This window comes from Ricinus communis, chromosome 4 (assembly GCF_019578655.1).
Source record: "Ricinus communis isolate WT05 ecotype wild-type chromosome 4, ASM1957865v1, whole genome shotgun sequence".
Classification (NCBI taxonomy): domain Eukaryota; kingdom Viridiplantae; phylum Streptophyta; class Magnoliopsida; order Malpighiales; family Euphorbiaceae; genus Ricinus; species Ricinus communis.
The window spans coordinates 11,590,273-11,610,406 of NC_063259.1; the positions used below are offsets into that span (position 1 = coordinate 11,590,273).

The 20,134-nt window shown below is 36.0% G+C and overlaps 1 non-coding gene and 1 pseudogene across 1 annotated transcript; one reads left to right on the forward strand and one right to left on the reverse strand.

Moving 5' to 3' along the window:
* Positions 1–3,731: 3,731 nt before the first annotated feature.
* On the reverse strand, positions 3,732–9,942 carry LOC112534800 (annotated as a pseudogene).
* Positions 9,943–9,988: 46 nt separating this feature from the next.
* LOC112534815 lies at positions 9,989–10,095 on the forward strand. Its single transcript, XR_003079062.1, has one exon. It is a non-coding gene; the product is annotated as a small nucleolar RNA R71 (small nucleolar RNA).
* The last annotated feature ends 10,039 nt before the right edge of the window (positions 10,096–20,134 follow it).

The following is a 20,134-nucleotide window of genomic DNA, read 5'->3' on the forward strand; positions in this document are numbered from 1 at the left end:
ACCACCTACATTTTATTTTCTTTTGCAACAGCCATCACTAAAACTTCCTATTTTCACTAGGCGGTTCTACCTCCTTTCCCACCATCACCATTGACTATTCAGTCCGAGTTGCTCGCAAATCAGGGGAGTTTCATATTTTTTTTCATTTCTTTTGTGAGCCATTTTCTTTTTGATACATTGAAGACAATGTATAGTTTAGGTGTGGGGAGGAATATGATAATTACATGATTTCCTTTTCTTTTTCTTTTCGTATGAAAATATTTTTTTTATGCTTATAATTAGGTATGCTTTAATTCATATATGCTAATTCTTCTTTTGCAACCTTGAGTTTTGTTTTGATAACCTAGAATACCATGTATGTTAGAGATACATTTTTGGTTTGAGTTTTAATGCATGAAAGGGATAAGCATGATTAGTCTTTTTTTAAAATTATCTGATGGTATCTCATTAGTTTATTTATTGAAAAAATGTGCAAGACTTGATACAAATTTGAACATTCAAGTGAGCTTTTGAGCCAAAGAGCAATTCATTATATTTTGCTCTAATTTTTTGTTGAGTGTTATCAAACTTAGTATGATTATTCTAGAACTTGCTTCCGAATGCACGTTGAGACCACATCCTTGGATTGATGCTTTAATATGAAAAGGGCAATTAGGACTAACCTATTCTTAGACTCTTAAAATGCCTACCTTGTTGATTTCCCTTTTAGTTAGCCACTTTGAGCCTATTTTCTATTTTCTTTTTTGTCTTTTTTTATAACACATGTTGTTTTACCCAAGACCTTTCGTTTGCTACCTTTGTTTTTCTACCCTTGTCAAGATAAGAAGGGAAGTGTTGCATGGTACAAAAAAAAAGAGACAAAACAAAAAGAAAAAGAAAAAGAAAAAGAAAAAAAAGAAGAGGGAAAGAAAAGGAAGAAAGGGAGAGAAAGAAAGTTGATATTTATTCCTTTCATGAAAGAGGATAATTGGAGAAGTATTCATCAAATATATTGAATTGAATTGTTACATGTTATTTCTCCAAAGTTTTTAGTGCTAATATAAGATGTGGAAATAAATTTTAAAGTTTTTGTAGTGTGTTTTATGGTTATGTGGCATAGTTATCATGCAGGTAACTAACCTTTTTGTCTTGATTGTGAAACACTTTAATTTTTCATTTTATCATATACCCTTTCCTAAGCCCCATTTACAACCCTTGTAAAGTCCCTTTGATTTTTGCATCTAATTCATGTGTAGTGGTGGAGACTTAATTCATTAGCAAGCTTATGGTAATAACATGCTATGTTTGGATTCTGAGAGTAAATGCACCCTAAAAACTTTGAGAGTATTGAGTAAAACCATGTTAGGGTGTTGAGCCTCGTTGCTTTGATTTTGATGAATTAGTGAGATACTTGTTCTTTTTATAAAATTTATTCTATGAGTGCTACTCTCTTGATTATCATTATTATTCAACTCATTGATGTATGTTTAACTTATTTGGTATTTGTGGAGATTAAAAGAGATAAAAAGGAAGTAGAGAGGAGAATTGGTATGTTGAATTGAGGTATGCTTGAGGACAAGCATAAATTAGGTGTGGGGGAATTTGATAGGTCATAAATAGTTATACTTATTGTGTTAATTCCTATACATTTTGATTGGATAATGTGCTTAGTTGTGGAAATTGTGTTTATTCTGATCTAGATGGTGAAATATCAAGGATTAAGTGAAATTCAGCCAAAAGACATATTTTAAAGCATCACTTGTCAAAAACCAAGTCTTTGAAGGAAGAGCAAAAATTTAGGCAGAAGATCATTTTCAATAAGGCGTGACCATGCCTTATAATCCGTGAGCTGTTGGAACCTGCAGAAGAGAGATTCGAATTTTTCAAGATAAATTCGTGGTTGACCCACTTTTATATAATTTCCTCCCTTTTTGGAACTGCTAGATAAAGAGAACTTTCTCCCATATATTTAGGATTTTAATTTGTTTAGATTACTCTTTATCTTATCTTTCCTTATAGGGATAAGATCATATAGGAAGTTTGTTTCTTTTTAATAAGGATTCTCTTATTAGGGTTTAGGTTTAACTTCCTATATAAGGAGGCTAGTTCTACCAAGTAAAGGATGGCTGAGAGTGCTTTTATTTATTCTTCTTCTTCTTCTTCTATTCCCTACAATTCTTTTCTTGTGAATTCTTACTCCACCATGTGTGGTAAAGTTTTTAGTTTCTAATTCAAGAGTGAATAAATTCCAATTGTGATTTTGTGAGGCTTTATGCTTAACAGAATTCTTCTTTAATTCAAGTATTCCTTATTTCTTGTTTTTATTAATTTATTCCCATGTTGTATATGAATACTAAGAACTTGTGAAGAGTAACAATTTAATTCAGTATATTTGATGAATACTTCTTCAATTCTCCTCTTTCATGAAAGAAATAGATATCAACTTTTTTTTTCTCTTTTTCTTCCTTTTCTTCCCTCCTTCTCTTTTTCTTCTTTTTTTTTTTTTTTTCTGTTTTGTCTCTTTTTTTCTGTTTCATTTGTACCATGCAATACTTCCCTTCTTGTCTTGACAAGGGTAGAAAAATAGAGGTAGCAAACAAAAGGTCTTGGGTTAAACAACATGTGTTAAAAAAAGAAAAAAAAAAGAAAATGGAAAATAAGCTTAAAGTGGCTAACTAAAAGGGAAATCAACAGGGTAGGTATTTTAAGAGTCTAAGAATAGGTTAATCCTAATTGCCCTTTTCATATTAAAGCATCAGTCCAAGGATGTGGTCTCAACATACATTCAGAAGCAAGTTCTAGAATAATCATACTAGTTTGATAACACTCATAAAAAACAATTAGAGCAAAATATAATGAACTGCTCTAAGGCTCAAAAGCTCACTTGAATGTTCAAATTTATATCAAGTCTTGTGCATTTTTCAATCAATAAACTAATGAGATACCTTCAGATATTTTTAAAGAAACACTAATCATGGTTATCCCTTTTATGCATTAAAATTCAAACCAAAAATGTATTTCTAACTTACGTGGTATTCTAGGTTATCAAAATAAAACTCAAGATTGCAAAAGAAAAAGTAGCACATATGAATTAAAGCATACCTAATTATAAGCATAAAAAGATATTTTCTAAAAGAAATCATGTAATTATCCTCCCTCGCACCTATACTATATATTGTCCTCGATGTATCAAAAAGAAAATGGCTCTCAAAATAAGTGTGATACTCCCCTGTTTTGTGAGCCACTTGGATTGAGTAGTTTATGGTGACGATGGGCAAGGGGGTAGAACTCCCCAGTGTTTCATCAAGGCGTCTAAATTTCTCTGCATCTTTGAAATTTTTTGTTCCATTTTTCCCAAACGAGCTTCAAAATTTGGTTCAGTTGAATCCTCTGGATCACGAAGATTGCTCGTTGGGCAAGATCGTTTCCTAGATCTTGGAGGATCGCCTTAACCATGCAGAGAAGGCTTTTGGAAAGAGTACAACCCATTCTTCTCCACAAGCACGTGCATCTTCATCAAACAAGTGATGTCCAATGGTTCCATCTCACAAGCAATATGTAAGTTAGTATTATCGAGATCAAGCAATTGAAGGCGAACAACCAAATGAGTAATTAAAAAGCCTAAACATAGAAGCCAACCAAAAACCCAAATTGATTATGTTTTCATGCAACATGGACCAAATAAAATAAAGTTCAGCTTTTGTACATACATTTGCTGTCTCTTTTCTACCAGAGAAGCTGAATGCTAAAAATCATTGTATGTAAACCCATTCAGGTTTATTAAGATACACACCTTTAGAGTTGCTAGGATCGTAATGGATGGGGTCAGAAGACATGGTCTTCCAGACTTTTGCCTGATCAAAATTATCAACAAAATCTATAGCAGAGCTCTTGTATTGATTGGTTAGGGAAAATTTAGTGTCAACAAATCCTAGGGCCAAATTGAATTCAGTGATTGATTGCTTAAATTCATTGCCTAGGAGTCGATATCGCACAACTCCAAGACTATCAAATGTGAAATTCTCGGGTATTTCAAATTGAAAGGTTGTGTAGAATTCTTTAATCAACTCAACAAATGTGGGGTATCTAACAGTCACTAAGGTTTTCCACCACAGACTAGCTATCATAGCATCGAAATCCTCCTTTATATCCAGTTTTTCTAGATAATGAGTATCGACATACTTACCTGGGTTAATCGATCGCGTTCGTACATCTGCATACCTGTCCTTTCGAGCTTTGGTAGTGAATTTCAAAAATCTAGTCAATTCAGCTTCCGATGGTGGTAGTACAGCTTTCCCTTTTCCTAAGTGAGTTCGCCTAAATGTGGTTTTACCGTCGTCCCGAGTGGCTGCTGCTATTTTTTCTAGACGAATTATTGTGTCGGCATTGGCCGGGGCTGTTGCATCATTGATGTTGGGTGAGACTGTTGCGTTAGCATCTTGAGGAACTGTTGTCGTTTCCGAAGGAGGGATTGCTTTGTTAGGGTTGGGTGGAGGTACGACTGTTGTTTCTAAAGGAGGGACTGCTGTCAGTTTTTCATTTTGGTGAACTGTCGCGTCGCCGGGATTGGAAGATGTCCCTTTACTTCACCGTTGGGTTGAGGTCCTCTTTTGGGCGGTAGTCTTAAGGCGTACCATGATTGGTGGTTGTTAGGTGTTTGGGCAGAGAAGGCGGAAGTGAATAGTGGCTGCTGCTGCATAGAAAAATAAAGGAAAACGATAATGACTGTTGGAAGACTTTCTCCCTTTTTTTTGAATAAATAAAAAATAATGGAAATGAAATGGAGAAGTCAAAATCGTTAAAACAAAACAGAAGATGTTTTGAAACAAGGCGTGGTCACGCCTTATAAGGAACGAGCTTTTGTAAAAAAAATGAACAACAAAATAAAACAGAAGATGTTTTAAAACAAGGCGTGGTCACGCCTTATAAGAAACGGGCTTCTGTAACATTAAGTGCAGTTTTCAAAACAAAACAAAAGATGTTTTGAAACAAGGCGTGGTCACGCCTTATAAGAAACGAGCTTCTGTAAAATTAACAGTAATTTTCAAAATAAAACAAAAGATGTTTGGAAACAAGGTGTGGTCACGCTTTATAAGAAACGAGCTTCTGTAACAAATTCTGTTAATGCTTTTGGGTGAGCTGTAAAAAGGCATGGTCATGCCTTATCCAGATTAGCCTCCTGCCCAAAAGAAAAGAAAAATGAACTTCATTAAAAAAAAGAAAAATATTAGAAAATAAAATAAATTTAGTGAAAGAAAATAAAAGGTATGAATAAAATGAAGAAAGCATTTGGGTTGCCTCCCAATAACGCAATTCGTTTAACGTCGTTTTGGTCGACGGAGTGAGGAAACATTTCAGTCATCTAGATAAGTAGGGTAATCCAAGGGGAAACTATTGAGACATGGAACAATTTCGCCCTCTTGGAAGATTTTCAATCTATGACCATTTACTTTGAAGATTTTGTTCAAATCCAAGCTTTTAATTTCCACTGCACCATAAGGGAACACATTAGTAACAATAAATGGACCGATCCATCGAGAACGAAACGTACCAAGCATAAGTTTCAATCGAGAATTATATAACAATACTTTTTTACCAATCTCAAATTGTTTCCTAATAAGAATATTATCATGGAGTAATTTGGACTTCTCTTTGTAAATTCTTGAATTCTCACAGGCATCTAATTGTTACTCTTCTAATTCTTGCAATTGCAGTAGCCTTGACATTCCGGCTTTATCCATGTTCATATTGCATTACCGAACTGCCCAATAGGCCTTATGCTCAATTTCTACCGGTAAATGACATGCTTTTTCGAAGACTAACCGATAAGGGGACATTCCTATGGGAGTTTTGTAAGCTGTGCGGTATGCCCAAAGAGCATAATCCAAATGAAGGCTCCAATCCTTTCTTCCTGGATTCACCATTTTTTCCAAGATGGATTTAACTTCTCTACTGGAAACTTCGGCTTGTCCATTGGTTTGAGGATGATATGCGGTGGCTGTTCTCTGGTTTACTATGTACTTCTTCATCAAAGCTACAACCGATCTATTGCAAAAATGAGTTCCTTGGTCACTGACGATTGCTCTTAGAATCCCAAACCTGTTAAATATGTTAGCCTTGATAAAACCTACAACAGCTTGAGAATCATCAGTTCTGGTGGCTTTAGCTTCCACCCATTTTGATACATAATCTACAGCCAAAAGTATATATGAAAAACCACAAGAAGAGGGTGGAGGACCCATAAAATTGATTCCCCATACATCAAATATTTCACAGATGAGAATCGGAACTTGAGGCATTTCATTCTTTCGAGTTAGTGCTCCTACTTTTTGACATCTCTCACAACTTTTGCAAAATTGATATGCATCTTTAAACAAAGTTTCCCAATATAAACCACAATCTAAGATTTTCCTAACGGTTTGTCTAGGTCCAAAGTGTCCTCCACATGCATAATCATGGCTAAAGGCTAAAATAGATTGGAATTCATTTTCAGGCACACATCTCCTAATCACTTGATCGGAATAAAATTTTCATAAGAAGGATTCATCCCAAACATAATACTTAGACTCACTCTTTATCTTTGCTTTGCTAGACTTACTAAGACAATAAGGTATATTTCTTGTGACTAAGTAATTGACCATGTATGCATACCAAGGAATCATACCCTTGAGTTGGAACAAATGTTCATCAGGAAAGTTGTCATCGAAAGGTAGGTCATCTTCTTTCCTTATCAACCTACTCAAGTGGTCCGCAACAGAATTCTCCACTCCTTTTCTATCTTTGATGTTCAAGTTAAATTCTTGAAGAAGCAAAATCCATCGAATTAGCCTTGGTTTTGATTCTTTCTTTGCTAAAATATACTTTAAAGCTGCATGATTAGAATACATAATAACTTTAGAACCAAGCACATAAGATTGAAATTTATCCAAAGCAAAGACAATTGATAAAAGCTCCTTTTCTGTCGTGGAGTAATTGCATTGGGTAGAATTTAATGTCTTGGAAGCATAATAGATGACATGACTTTTCTTCTCAATCCACTGCCCTAGAACTGCTCCCACTGCATAATTGCTTGCATCGCACATGATTTCAAAAGGTAAATCCCATTGAGGCGGTTGAATAATAAGTGTGCTTGTCAATAAAAATGCCTCTCTGCATTCTTTCCCAAACTCGAATTGAACTTCTTTTTGCAGTAAATTTGTCAATGGCAAAGCGATCTTGGAGAAATCCTTAATAATCTGCAATAAAATCCTGCATGTCCTAGAAAAGAGCGCACTTCCTTAACATTGGTAGGGTATGGTAAGTTTGCAATTATGTCTACTTTTGCCTTATCAACCTCTATACCCTTGGAGGAGACCATATGCCCTAATATAATGCCTTAGGTGACTATAAAATGACACTTCTCATAATTTAAAACCAAGTTTGTCTCTATGCATCTCCTTAATACTTTGGTTAAATTATCTAAGCATTCATCAAATGAATCCCCATACACAGTAAAGTCATCCATAAATACTTCAATACATTTCTCAATATATTCAGAAAAAATACTCATCATGCATCTTTGAAACGTACCTGGGGCATTACAGAGGCCAAAAGGCATTCGCCTATAAGCATAGGTTCCGAAAGGACAAGTGAATGTTTTTTTTCTTGATCTTCCTATGCAATAGGAATTTGATAAAATCCTGAAAAGCCATCAAGAAAACAGAAGAAAGATTTGCCTGCCAATCGTTCTAACATTTGGTCAATGAAAGGTAGGGGAAAATGATCTTTTCTAGTCACTTGATTAAGCTTCCTCAAATCTATACACATTCTCCAACCATTTTGCACACGCATTGGTACAAGTTCATTGTCCAAATTCCTTACCACAATCATTCCAGTTTTCTTGGGGACAACATGAATTGGACTTACCCATTTGCTGTCTGAGATTGGGTAGATTATACCTGCATCCAACAGCTTGAGTATCTCTTTCATGACAACTTCTTTCATGGCTGGGTTCAATCTCCTTTGTGGTTCCCTTGATGGCTTAGCATCATCCTCTAGCAAAATCCTGTGCATGCAAATTGATGGACTAATGCCTTTTATGTCAGCCAAAGTCCAACCAATTGCAACCTTGTATTCCTTCAAAGCTTTAATCAATCTTCCTTCCTGCTTCATTATTAGTCCTTTTGAGATGATGACAGGCAATGTTTCCTTATCACCTAAATACACGTATTTTAGGTGATCCAATAAAGCTTTTAGTTTTAGTTTTGGTGCCTGCACAATTGAAGATAACATCTTGTCATTAGTATTAGAAATTTCAGCATTGAAGTTGGTCGGTTTAGATAATGTTGCTGAAAATAATTCTTTTACACTAATCTCATAATCATTTCCTTCAAAATTAGATTTTTCATCTAATTCTTGCTCATCACCAACACTTTCTTTTGCAAAAACTTCCTGCACAATTGGATCAATTACATCAATATGGCAAAGAGAATGTACATCATTAGGGTATTTTATTGCATCGAAAATATTAAATTTAACAATATCTCCATCAAATTCTACGGAGAGAGTGCCCTCATCTACATTAATCTTTGTCTTAGTAGTTTTCATGAATGGTCGTCCTAACAAAATCGAGGCTGATTTTGATGAGGAATTGCCATCCATTTCCAAAATGTAAAAGTCAACAGGCAATATGAGCTCATTAACCTGCACCAAAACATCTTCAAGTACCCCAAGGAGATGAATGAAAGAACGATCAGCTAATTGAATCACTACACCAGTTTTTTGCAAGTCATTTACTTTAAAATCTTCATAAATGGAAAATGGCATGACATTAATGGAAGCTCCCAAATCTAACATGGCACGCTCAATTTTCGTATTACCAATAACACAAGGTAATTAAAACATACCTGGATCTTTGCATTTTTCTAGCATATTCTTTTGCAAGATTGCTGACACATTCTTACTTACTACTACTTTCTCCTTTTCCTTCATTCTTCTTTTGTTGGTGCACAATTCCTTCAAGAACTTTGCATATTTAGGAAGTTTCTTAATAGCATCCAATAATGGGATATTTATCTCCACCTTCCTAAATGTATCCAAGATCTCCTTTTCTTGCTCATCTTCTTTTGGTTTTGCTAATCTGCTAGGGAAAGGAGGTAATGGAGTGTGAGATGAAAGAGATAGGGGAGGATCAAATTTTACCCTACGTGATGCCTTAGAGGAAGCTTCTTCTTCATTTTCATTGCTTAGTTTACTTTCCTTAAGTGGAATCGAGCCTGAAGGAATCTCCTTTCCACTTCTTAGAGAAATTGCACTAACGTTCTCCTTTGGATTTATTTCTGGTTGCGAAGGTAGTTTTCCAAATTTTTGGGCCTCCAATTTACTAACTGACGTAGCCAATTGAGTTATTTGGTTGCCTAAATTCTGAATGCTTGACCTTGTTTTCTGTTGAAATTGAAGATTATTGTTAGCAAGATTTTTAACAATATCTTCTAAGGACATACCTGAATTTAAAGCTTAAGGTTGTCTATTGAAATTCTGGGAAGGATACTTTTGATGTCCTCTTTGGTTCCCATAGCTCAAATTCGAGTGATCTCTCCATCCAAGATTATAATGATTGGAAAAAGGGTCATACTTCCTTTGAGGTTGACCAGTAAATCCATCTAGAGCATTAGCCTCTTATATCGAGTCTTGTTGCAATCTTGGGCACGTATCGGTAGGATGTCCTTGGATCGAACATATTCCACAAACTTTTGCCATTTGCAATTGCCCTACAACCATTTGACGAACCAAAACAGTTAAATCATAAATTTGATTTTCAAGATTTTTAGTGCTTACTTCATTAACTCGCCTTGTAGCTCCACTAGCCCTTGTACCAAATTGCTGAGGATTTTCAGCCATGTTCGAAATCAATTGCTTGGCTTCTTCAGGTGTCTTATCTACCAAAGCTCCACCACTTGCTGCATCAATCATACTCCTATCCATTGGCAACAATCCTTCATAGAAGTATTGGATTAGGAGTTGCAAAGGGATTTGATGATGTGGGCATTTAGCACACAGTTGCTTGAACCTTTCCCAATACTCATACAATATTTCTCCAATGAACTGTGTTATGCCACAAATTTCTTTTCTGATGTTGGCAGCTCTTGTTGTAGGGAAGAACTTGTCTAAGAACAATATTTTCATCTCATTCCATGTTGTTATTGAACCGGAGGGTAGATAATAGAGCCAATCTTTTGCTTTATCATTCAAAGAAAAGGGAAAAGCTCTAAGATTTATTTGCTCTTCGGTGACACCATGTGGCTTCAATCCGGAGCATACAATTTGGAATTCTTTCAAATGTTTATGAGGATCTTCACCTGCACATCCACGAAAATAAGGGAGTAAGTGAATTAAACCGGATTTTAATTTGAAATCAACCATAATATTAGGAAACGTAATGCATAAAAGTTGTTGATTTAAATCCAGTGCAGCTAGCTCTTTGAGAGTTCTGTTCGCCATATTTTGTGTAACGTCTTGAAAAATAGATGTGTCACCAATAGCCAAATCTACCAACTCCTCTATGAGACAACTTTTTCTTTGTCTAGTCTCCTTTCTTAATCGACGCGGTGTCTTCTCAATTTCAGGATTGAACTGCAAATCAATATCTTAAGAAGAACGAGTCATAAACAAATAAATTAAATAATGAGAAACTAAAATAGGATCTCCGGCAACGGTGCCAAATCCGAATAGGTTGTCGAAGCCCTTTAAAATAAATTACTGATTTTCCTAAACTAATTTGTAGAAATAGTGAAACCAGGTCGAATCCCAAGGGAACCAATGTGGATAGCCTCTCAAAGCAAAATAAAAAATGGGGGGATTTTGAATGTTTGAATCAAAATAATAAATAAACAGAAAATAATGAAGGCTGAATATTAAAGTAAATAAAAATCAATCTTGACAAATTTCCAATTCAAGAGTGCTAATTCCATCCAATTGTAATAATGATCATAGGCTAAAATATCAATTATTCTATCCAAGTACTTAGCCTACTTATTCAAAAAAGTCGCAACAAGTGTAATTCTCCTAATATAATTGACTCAATCCCAACATCCAAATCAAAACTCACCATTAGTCAACTGGGCACGATAGCGTTCCATATCAACTTAATGATAGCATTAAGAATAATGAGAATGACTAAACCAACATTAATTAATTGAGATAACTGTAATTGAATTAACCTTGTTCCTTTATCTCCCTAGAGCCTATCATGCAAGCTATGTAATTTGAATAAGTCGCAATCACACACACATGGGCCAGCTCCTTGCTACTTGTGTCAATCATTCATGACAATTACGGATCACAAACTCAAAGTTTAGCAATAGAAAAATCAATATCAAAGTTGAGTCGTCAATTCAATCAATATCAATAATTCATAAATAATAAAAATAAGAAATAAAGAATACTTGAATTAAAGAAGAATTATGTTAAGCACAGAGCCTTACAAAATCACAATTGGAATTTATTCACTCTTGAATCAGAAACTAGAAACTTAGCCACTCATGGTGGAGTAAGAATTCACAAGAAAAGAATTGTGGGGAATAGAAGAAGAAGAATAATAAATAAAAGCACTTACAGTTGTCCTTATATAGGAAGTAAAACCCTAAACCCTAATAAGAGAATCCTTATCAAAAAGAAATAAACTTCCTATATGATCTTATCCCTATAAGGAAGGATAAGATAAAGAGTAACCTTAAATAAATTAAAATCCTAAATACATGGGAGAAAGTTCTCTTTATCCAACACTTCCAAAAATAAAGGAAATTAACTAAAGATAGGTCCACCATAAACTTATCTCTGAAACATTCGAAGCTCTCTTTTGCAAGTTTCAGCAGCTCATGGGTTGTAAGGCGTGGTCACGTCTTATCAACAATGGTCTTCTGTATAGATTCCTGTGGAGCTCATGGGTTGTAAGGCATGGTCACGCCTTATCGACAATGATCTTTTGTGCAGATTTCTGCATTTCCTCCAAAAGACTTGGTTTTTGACAAGTGATGACTTAAAACATGTCTTTTGGCTGAATTTTGCTCAATCCTTGATATTTCACTACCTAAGTCAGAATAAACAGAATTTCCATAATTAAGTACATTATTCAATCAAATCGTAAGGGAATTAAACACAATAAGTATAACTATTTATGACCTATCACAGACATATGTACGTTTGATAAAAATTCTAAACAATTTATTCATTTAGTAGAGGCCTAAACAGGTAAATTTTGATTTCTCATGATACAAGTCCTTTCATCAGCCAGCCCTTTCAGATTTTTCAATTGATTATTTTCTCTCATTGCCCTAATTTTTGCTTAACTAGTCTTTTTCAGATTTTCTGATCAACATGCTATTTTTTATTATATTTATTTCTTATGCGTAGTATTTCTTGAGACGATCCAGGTTAATTGGCTAAAAACACTCGTTTCCTTCCAAATCCAAGATCTTAGCGGCACTTTTAGGCATATTTTTTTTACCATGTATGGGTCTTCTCAATTAGGCTTGAACTTCCCTCTTGGGTCAAATACAATAGGTCTTGTGTGCTTCCATACTAAATCATAGTCTATATGGAGAAGACCTATGATGCTCGATCTTGTATTATACTAACAGGTCCACTGTTTCGCCCATGAACTGCACACCATTATTTATCACAACATGATATGGGACCTCATATCTACAAATCAAATTCCTTTCTATAAACCTAGCCATCTATCTTCCCCCCACAGTAGTGAATGGCTTCCTCAACCCACTTGGAGAAATAGTCAATTGCCACTATTATGTATCTGTGACCATTCGAAGGAGGTTTATTTCTCCGATAATGTCGACTTCTCAAGCTATAAAAGGCCATGGGGATGTCAAATTGTGTAACTCAATAGGAGGTATGTGACTCAGATTGCTATAAAGCTGACACTCATGGCATTTTCCTACTAGAGCTATACAATCATTTTCCATTGTTAACCAATAATAACCTTGACACATAGCCTTCCTAGTTAACACTATGTCGTTCATATGAGGTCTGCATAGCCCTTTATGTATCTCTTTCATTACTACCTATGCTTCTGCCTTAGTGACACATCGGAGCTGGACGCTTGAAGTCATTCTTCTATACAACACTCCTTCATGGCTGAGGTAATTTCTAGCTTGTATCCGCAACGCATACCTATCTTTGGCAGTTGCTTCCTCAAGATACACTCTATCTTCTACAAACCTCTTCAGATTATATAACCAGGGCTTCTCTTTTAATCTTATCTAGACTTACATTATCCGGTCTCCTTGATAATAGGTTGCTCCTGACTTCACAATCACCAACAACTTCATTAGAAGTTGCAAGGGGTTGTCCCATGTCGACGGTAGAGTAGCCAGCACACCCGCCATTTGGTTCTCATCCCGCGACAAGTGTATAAACGAACACTTAGAAAAATTACAAACCAAAGTCCTGACGTAGTTGACATATGGCTTCAACCTTTCTTCCTTCATATCCCATTCCTCAATGGCTTGTTGGATCACTAGCATGGAATCCCCGTAGATCATCAACTGCTTTGCTCCTACTACTAAGACTACTTCTAATCCAAATAAACATGCTTCATATTCCGCCATGTTACTGGTCGCTTTAAAGTCCAACCGCTTAGCCATTGGCAGCATCTTTCCTTCTAGTGTGATCAAAACAACTCCTAACCCTGCACCTTTTGCATTTACGACTCGATCAAAGTACATCTTCCACTGTTGAATCTCAATTGCCCCCAAATCTCATCAGGGAACTCTACATCTCAAGGGTCATCTCCTTTAATCGCATTTTGAGCTAAAAACTCTACTACAACCCTAACCTTAACTACCTTCTTGGTGACGTACTTGATGTCCAATTATGTTAGCAGCACTAACCGTATAGCTAACTTTCTTGTGAGAGATGGAGTTTCGAACAAATATTTTAGCGGGTCTATTTTTGAAATCGCTTGTACCCTATAAGATTAGAAGTAATGTCTCAACTTCCTCGTAGACATATCATGGCTATACATGTCTTCTCTGTGAGGTTATACTTTGACTCATAAGGCATCAATTTCTTATTGAGAAATAAACCGCATGCTCCACGTAATTAGGCCCACACTACGATACCATTACCCCTATGGCTGCCTCCTCCAAGGCTAAGTATAGAATTAATGGGTTTTCATCCTTTGGTGGCTTCATTAGATACTCTTTAATCTCATCGAAGGCTTTTTTATAGTGTTCATCCCACATAACGGGTTAATATTTTCTCAAGAGCTTAAATATAGGATCCCAAACCATTATGAGCTTGGAAATGAACGTGCTAATGTATTGCAGATGTCTTAAAAGTTCTCTAACTTCTTTCTTTGTCTTTAGCACTGGCATCTCTTGAATAGCCTTAACGTTGTCTGAATCAATTTCTATTCCCTATTGATTCATTATTTGCCCTAACAGATTTCCTGATATTACTCCAAATACACTCTTATTCGGATTGAGCCTTAGGTTATACCTTTCCACTCATCCTAAGAATTTATCAGCTAAACCATTCTATCAAAGTCAGATTCTTGAATATCTCAAATCCTGGTACCTCAGTCCCAGCTACTATAATAGGTTTTGGCTCCTTAGAGTAGGACTTGTACTCCTGGACAAATACATCTTTTAAAGTCTTACCCTTTGGTTTGTCCTCACCTTTATCCTCATGGTAACCCAGCCCGTGTCGAGTCTTCTGTCCTTTAAAGTTTGGTAGCGCTGCCATACTTTGCTGTGTAGTCCTCGTAGAGAAAATAACTTAGAATCCAGTAGGGGCTTCCAGTTCTTTCACAGCTTCTTGAGTGGCTGAGACAATCTTACGACCTTCGGCGTTGATGGTTATATTTCACCTTCATAAGGGAACTTTACATTCTGATGCATAGTAGAAGGAACTCCTCGTAGGGCATGAAACCATGGCCTTCCCAGTAACAGTGAACTCCACTAAGGATTCGATAGGGACTATTTTCACTAGTGCTGAGAACATTCCTTCCACATTGCTCTTTCTTTCATCATAGGCTCTTATGACCATATATGATGGTTTCAAACCTTTCGCAATCATCTCGAGCTTAGAGAGTATGTGAGAAAGACACACATTGAGGGCTAACTAATCATCTACCATCACAAATGGGGTCCTTTTGCCCTTGACCTCTACTGCTATATAAAGAGCCTTGTTGTGGTCTCTTTCCTCAAACTGTAAGTCCTCATCCGAGAAAGTGATCATCCTGATGGTTTTCCCAATTATTAATCTAATCATTTCCTCTAGGGTAGCTGCTATGTTAATGCTTATACTAGATAAGGCCTAGATTAAAGCCTTTCTATGGCCGATGAGTGCATCAGCAGCTCCTAGATAGTCGGTTGTCTTCTTTTCTTTCTTTAGATGCTTTACTAACCATTATCCCTACAAGAGCTTCCTTGGCTTGCTTTAGTTCTTGAACCCCCGTGTCTTTACCCACTGACTCGGCTTCTTTATTAGAGTCACTTTCTGCCTAGATATCTTTGGCCCCGATGCCTTGGACTTCACACTCATCTCTAGAGCTATACCAGATGTCTATGGCCATGACTGACTTCTTTTCACCCCTTTTCCAAACCTCCAGAAGATAAGGCTCACAAGTCATTTGATCATCATCTGACCCTCAGCCACTTGGCACAATATCCGCAATTCGAAAGTCCGCCAAAGGAGGCTTCGAATAACGGACCTTGAAATCACATTTGCCCAAAGGCTATCCCAATAGGTCTTCACATTCATACTAAGAAAGTTGCTCAATTTGCCATTCCCCACTATCAATCAAGTCTTGAATCTTATGCTTGAGACAATTGCACTAGTCTGTCACATGCCTGAAAGCTTGTTGATACTCACAATACTAACCATTGTGAGGTTTAGGACTACTTTTTAGTGATTGGGGTTTGAGTTTCTCACTCCATGTTAGGTGATGGAACATTACGAATGGTGATGCCCCTAACTCGATAAAGGTTCTTTGTAGGCTATTTGGTTTGGTTTCTAGCTCTGGCTTGGGTCGGGATGTGTCTTTGAAAGAGGTCATGTCCTCTTTTTCACTGAAGTCAAGGGTGATCACAGACACTTGATCTGGTGGTGGTGTGTTGTTGTAGTTTAGCAGAGGGTTTCTTATAGTACTGGGTTGGTCTGTGTCGTTAGTTTTTTGGCATCAATGAGGTCTTAAATTTCGTGTATCAGTCGGATGCAGTTATCTATATGGTGGTCGGGTGCTTAGTGGAACTTGCAGCAGGTGTTAGGTTTGTAGCCAGGTGCATTTGGGTTAGGTGGGTTTTTTAGGGTTGTTGGTTGGAGCGTGCCATTCTATATTAACCTCTCAAAGATCTTTGAGAGAGGTTGCCTGAAGTTGGAGAACTTCCTCAGTTGCTAGACAATATTCACATATAAAGTCTTGCTCCCTCCAGCCTGATATTTTAGCCTTTCGCCGGTTCGCGTAGTTTTCCTCTTGACATTCTTGATTTCTTGGACCTAAAGCCCGTCATTATATATGTCAATGAAAGTCTTCAAGTTCATCATCTGAAGATTTAGATCCACCTAGGAAGAACATTTTCGACCACCATACGAACTTGGTCTTTTTTAGAGAGTTTATTCTTCATAAACTCAGCCTTATTCCTCCACTTGGTTAAGAAATCAGAGAAGGACTCGTTTAGTTTTGCTTAGTGAACTTAAGATCTCTAATTGATAACTCCAACTGAGTATTATAGTCATATTGTTTAACAAATGAATTATAGAAATCACACCATTCAGCTTTGGAGGATTTTTCTAGACCATGATACTAGTTCATAACAGGTCCTTCTAGCAACAATACGAACAACTTGACAATTTGGGTCCTACTCAACTATGTTCCATGATAGTTACATATTGCTTTAGATGAAGCTTCAGGCATCCTGAACTTTACAGGCAGCTTATCCTCACCCGTCAATACTAATTCCTCAAAATCGTAGGTTGGGTCCAAAGGTTGTCTCCCTTTTAGCTTGGTCCAGTACATACTCGTCAAAATCCTAAAAGTTTTGGGGTACCCTCCTTCTAGTAGAGTCTTCGGCAATGGCATCAATAATAGCAATAGTGGTGGCAGAGGTTCCAACAATAGTTTCAGTGGCAACCACAACTGGATCAATGACAATAGGGGGATCGGCTGGTGCAATCGAAGCAGGTGGGGCTTAATTTGCTGCCATCCTAGCCAAAAGTTGTTGGAGTTCCTGTTGGATCACACCCCTTAGATCCTCAATGATGACATTCTTGAGGATCTTGACATCTTGCTTGTTAGCGCTTTCGTTGGCCGTCTCATATTAGTTTCAGTCTCACTTATGGAAGCTTGATGTCTTGACTTTTCAAGAAGCTTTAATACAGTCCGGATTCTCAGTGATATTGGTATTGTCTCTAGCCTTCCACTATCTTGTCTCCTCCAGCCCAAAGGAGTGTCTATATGGCTTAAAAAAAGGTTAGAATGATGCATGTAATGCATGAGATGCATGATGCATATGGTATGCACAAAGACAAAAGGAAGAGTTAGCACGCACATTAATATACAAATCATCCTTCCAACCTTATTACTCTTGCACATGGTTCATGGTGAGTCTTTCTTTCCTAGGATTTTTGGGTCTGGGCTTTTTATCAGTAGGGGATAGTAGGCCTAGCATGCATGCCATAAACTCTCAAAGTAGATAAAATAAATAAGGTAGTGTTTCTCAATATAAGTATGAAGCCTACAAATTTTGAGCCTGGGGCTTGATTCCACATGTTCTAGGCCAAGGCTCTCCAATATGTGGGCTTTGAGTATTTACAAGGAGAAACATCTTAAATAGCAAGTAATAGGGTTCCTAGGGGAGATTACTACTGTCATTACCATGAGTTGAGTCTTGGGTAAGGATAAAAGGCTCCCACAAGTAAATAGTCTTGGCTAAGGCTCGTCTCCCCACTCAAGGGTCCATACGACAAAGAAATTCACTCATTACATGTGAGTGATGGTTAGCCAGTGTCGCAATTTCAAGGTTTGAGCGGAGCCAAAACACTGCTAACCGGCGCTATCGAGGCTATAGGGACCAAAGTTCAAAATGTGTGAAAATGATATAGTGATGCAAGAAGCACTTGTTAAATAATAAAATTAAAGATAAAGATACATCGAAATCAGCTTCTCTTATTCTCAGTAGAGTCGACACTATGGGCGGCGATTTTGGGGCACACCCAAGTGTCTCTAGCGACTATGACATTGCAAGGCTTTTCAACCTAATCGAGAACATGTTAACTAGTCATAAAGACTAGCGCGGAGATGAGAATCGCCACCAGAGTAATTCACCAGGACACTTTTACTAATGAGTGACATTTCTCGATTCCATAAGGAAGCTTTACGCCATGAATCCAGAGATGGATCCGGAAATCAACTTCCCTATTTGTGTATTCTTATCTTTAATTTTATTTTTTAACGGGCTATTCCCTATAAATACAACGGTTATATTTCTACACATAAAGCACTACAACATGTGAGGTTCACCTAAGTTTAGCCTATTTTATCAAGCCCAACCCATATTCAAAGTTATTATTCTAATTTACTTGTTAGTTATGTACATGGCTTTTTAGTCTAGCCTAGTTTACAAATTATGCTTTGAATTCTAGCCCTTTAAACCTAAATGTACTACTTTTTATGATAAGGCCCAATTAAGTGATCTTAAATCTAATATGGCCTAATTAACCTAACTAAAACATGGCAAAACCCTCTAGGTCTATGTTGATTTTAGAGTTTAAGCCCAATTCCATTAATTTACCTAATGGACTAGAATTTTCATATTAGGTCCAACTTCTAAAGCCTACTGTTTATATGTCCAGTTTTAATCAGACAATCAAACAGTCATATTTTTGTCATGCATCAAAATAAAGTAAAAAAGTAAGTGTAGAAAATAAATCTAGCTATTATTACTCACCTACAATTAAGAAAATCGAAAAGAAAACGCCTAAAACTAAGTACAGTACATAAAAATCTTGAAGATACATAAAAAAAATAAAGAAATTAGGGCTAGAAGATGTACAACTAATCAGCTTAAGGTATAGAGTCGATAGGCTCTAGGGTTATGGTTGACTTTTTTGTAGTTTTCCTCGATTTCATTGCCCAGAGCCAATTCCACATGCATAGGAAACAAAAGATCAATTAAAAATGCATGAAACTAAATAACAAGCACAAAAAGTATAGAATTAAGTGAAAACCCTAAGCAAATCATGCAAACCCTAGAAAGTAAGACAAACAGTAAATAAGAAGGAAAAATATAGATTTAACCATGGAACCCTAAGACTAATTTTAATTATAAAAAGACAAAGAAATTACAATTCTAGCATGTCATCCTAATCATTTGACTAATCAAATCTAAAAGGTAAAGAAAAAGACATATTAATAGATCTAAAACCTTACATGTTCTTATTAGCATATGCAATTTCCAACATGTTCATATTATTAGATTCAATTTCCAATAGTTTATAAGCATGTTAATTCACTAAGAAGCTTATTCTAATTATTTAAAACACATAAAAATCAACAAATCAAAAAGAACTTAATAATGTTTCTAATACATAAAATAAAAGAATCAGTTTTATAGATAGGGATGTTGATGGTGTTGAATTTGTGGAGTCCTCAGGTTGTCACTATTGGATGTTAATCTTCGAGTCTCTAGAGATGAAAAGGTTGTGGAATGAATATTGGTTGAGAATCTAGTTCTATTTTGAGATTTCAAAAATACTTCTGTTGATCTAAATGAGTTTTCTAATTTAGAGTTCTTTCCTAGTGGCTAACTCTTTCTATATATTGATGTATCCATATAGCTTAAGAATATCTTAAGGAATGTAGCTAACCCTAGATCTGTGGTGTATTATTCTATTTATAGTAGTAGGGTTTCAGGAAATCCTAGAGGAATTGATAATCATTTAATTATTTGAAAAATAAAATATAATTATCGTTTCCTTTTATCAAATTAACATTAAATAAAAAAGAAATTAAATCTTTTATATTAAAAAATTATCATAAAAATATTTAAGAATCTGAATAATTATCATGAATACTTTGTAGAAACTATTTTTACTAATTTGGTGCTTTAGGATGAAAATACACGAAAAACGACATCAGATTTCAAAAAATGATCAA